Consider the following 3,341-nt stretch of genomic DNA (forward strand, 5'->3'; position numbering starts at 1 on the left):
TGACATATTCTCTTTCTTTAAGATTTGACAACACATTTGGTTAGAGTCTTATGATTGTAAACGAATCAATATCGTGTTTTGTTTTATTTAACACATGGACCTGCATCACGTCAAACACATTGACTATAGAGGGATAATGTTTTAATAATAATAACCAAAAGTTTTAAATATATAAAAATTGATCAGATATGCGAACTTTTCATATTTACAAAAATTAAATTATATCTTGTCGCATTGAAACCAAGTATTATAAACAAAAGATAAAACATGTATTGGTTTACATTACATTTTTTTTTTATTAATTTGTTACAAATATCAATTAACTTATACAGTAATTAACATATATATTTAATGAACATCGTATATTGTTAATATAACAAAATAAATATAATTAATCAATTATTAATGCCGTTCCAAAAATCTCTATACTAATAAATGAATAATCCTTTTGTCAAGTGTCATAATATTAGAATTCCTAATTAATATGATGTTACTTGTCATTCTATTAATTCTCCATTTTAAATTCATTAAACCTCCTAATTAATGTGATGTTATTTGTCAATCTATTTATTCTTTATTTTAAATTTAAATTTTAAATTTTATATTATTGTTTTCATTAGTTTACAAATAAAAAGAGTCTAATATATATGATAAATTAATTACACATATTTATTTGAATCAATAATTATAATTTTACATAACTAATAAAAAAAATCTCTTAATTAATAATGTATTTAAAATTTTATATAAAATAATTGATTAATAATTTTGAATTTTTTACTATGAATATTTAATCAATTTTGTAACCGTGGTTTCCACGGGTTATAAACTAGTAAATAAATAAATAAATACAAGGATGAACAAATTTTTAAGTGCGTCTTTCTAAACTTTTATTTTAGGCAATTTACCGTTTCAAATAAAAGTAATTGCCTACTTTTTCTATTTGGGAACACTAGTTTGCAATAATAGAATTCAAACTATCTTGCGATTTTACTAAAATATATGTGATAGTGTCTAATAGGCCTAGGTTATTGTATTCTAATTAAGGTAGTATTTGTTTTTTGTCTGCAGATCTGTGTGGCCTTTTCTGTCTGCGTCGCGCCCTCTTTTTGGCGCAGATGTGGATCAGAGTCTTCTAACATCTTCTAACCTATATATATATATATATATATATATATATATACAGAGAGAGAGAGAGAGAGAAATTAAATATCTTCCTACCATTTGTTCCTATTTTTCCTCATACCTTATCAAATGTTGACAACTGGATTAAATGATTATTAATTTCATTAAATGTGTAATTAAAAGTGACACATGTCAACATTTGATATGGTAGAGGAAAAGTAGGAACAAATGGTAGGAGGATATTTAATTTCTCATATATATATATATATATATATATATATATATATATATATATATATATATATATATATTAAGTTTTTTTTAATTTATATTTTTTTCCAACTTTATTAATGATAAACAATTTGAAAAAAAAATTACAAAACTTAAAAAAAAACGTTCGACGATACAAACATGATACTTTTGATAAATTTATAAATAAATATTTATTACAATAATAGTCGTTGAAGTTGTTTATATAGATATGAAAAAATCATAATATATTCTCATATTTTTTGCCAAGTTTTGTAAAACATTATTTAATACAGTATCATCAATTTCTCGAGAAAATATTTATGGTACGTTTTTAATGGATTTAATTGAAAAAAATCGAAGTTTATTTCCATCCATTTATGTATAAAATTTTATGATCACTAATTATAATGTTTAGTTATAACTTTGCAACCAAAGTTGTTGGTTTTTATCAAATATATACGTTAATTCATACATTTTTATTTTTATTTTTTTTACAATAATAAATAAAAGTTTATCTAGATTCGTTAATTATTTATAACAAAGTCACTGAAATATTAAAAAATCACTTTGAAGTTTAAAAAAATCAGTTTATTTAGATTTCAGTTTATTTTAGTAGCCTGCAGATGTTAACAAAACAAACAGTCTTCTTTTTTCAGACTGCAGACATTTGATCCATCTCTTATACTACAGAGGTCTACAGATGTGGTCCGAAGACTGCAAACATTTTACCTAAGAAAAAACAAACAACACCTAATTATTGTGTGGATGTAAGAATGATTGTGGGCCAATCATTTTAATTATTTTAAGAAAGTGATTAATACATATTATTGAATTAAATATAATTGAAAAATATCATCTATTTTAATTACAAGGGTATTTTAGTTAATTAATATAGATTTAATAAAGAAAAATTGCATATTTAAAGGGGTCATAGATTTTATTAATTTTAAAAATCCGATTTTACGAATTATAATTTTTTTAATTTGGACATTCTGACAGAATATGTTTATGAGTATATTAAAAAATTAAAATACTCTTGAACCATAAAATAATAAAAATATTCTTGAACCTATTTCTTGATCATGACTTTAAAAACTTTTTGTAGAATAACAAATTCTTGAACCATCAATTGAAAAATAAAAACAAAAATGACATTTATTCTTATAGAATACGGGTAACAATTCCTAAGAGTTACATTTATTGTTAAAAAATAAAACTAAAAAAACTTTGAAATCAGAAAAGAAAACATCAAAATCTAACAAAGACACTATTACATTCTAAAAGAATAATGTTACTAACAATCACTTTCAATTTTGTGGTCCGTTCTTCAAGCATCAACTTCTGTGAAAACAAATCTAATTGTAGTTTAGAATCCAATAATGCATTAACAAATGAAAAATAAAAAACTAAATTCCTTTGGAAAAATATGTAAACTTGTGAATTGCACCAAAACCAATAATCAAGAATTGTAGAACATGCATACATTAGCAAGAAAATATCCATATTCCATCCAACAGAATTGGAATTCGTGATTCCATTCCGACAGAATTGGAAATCAAGATTCAATTACCGTATGCATTATGTTGGAAAAATATCCAAGTAAAAAATGTATAAATCAGTAAACCAATAAAATAAGTAAACTTTTAGGATACCCGACATCATATGAAAAATATTTTAATTTGTCCAACATCAGAAGATTGAAATAATGTCACAATGGGTATACATGTTCCGGTTTCCAATAGCCTCTCCACTTCCAATTCATACTGATACAAAGTTGAATATAATCTGCCAACTCAATTTTTTTTATAGAATTCAAAAGTTGTTTAGTAGAGAAGGAACAAATAAGTTGAGAAAATTATAGAGTTAGAAAGAGAAAACTTACATGTGGTTCGTCGAGAAGAACACTAAACATAAAGCGGAACACATTTACCATCACCCCATTCCTTAAATCAAAATCCTACCTG

The sequence above is a fragment of the Lactuca sativa genome, chromosome 9 (assembly GCF_002870075.4).
Source record: "Lactuca sativa cultivar Salinas chromosome 9, Lsat_Salinas_v11, whole genome shotgun sequence".
Taxonomy (NCBI): domain Eukaryota; kingdom Viridiplantae; phylum Streptophyta; class Magnoliopsida; order Asterales; family Asteraceae; genus Lactuca; species Lactuca sativa.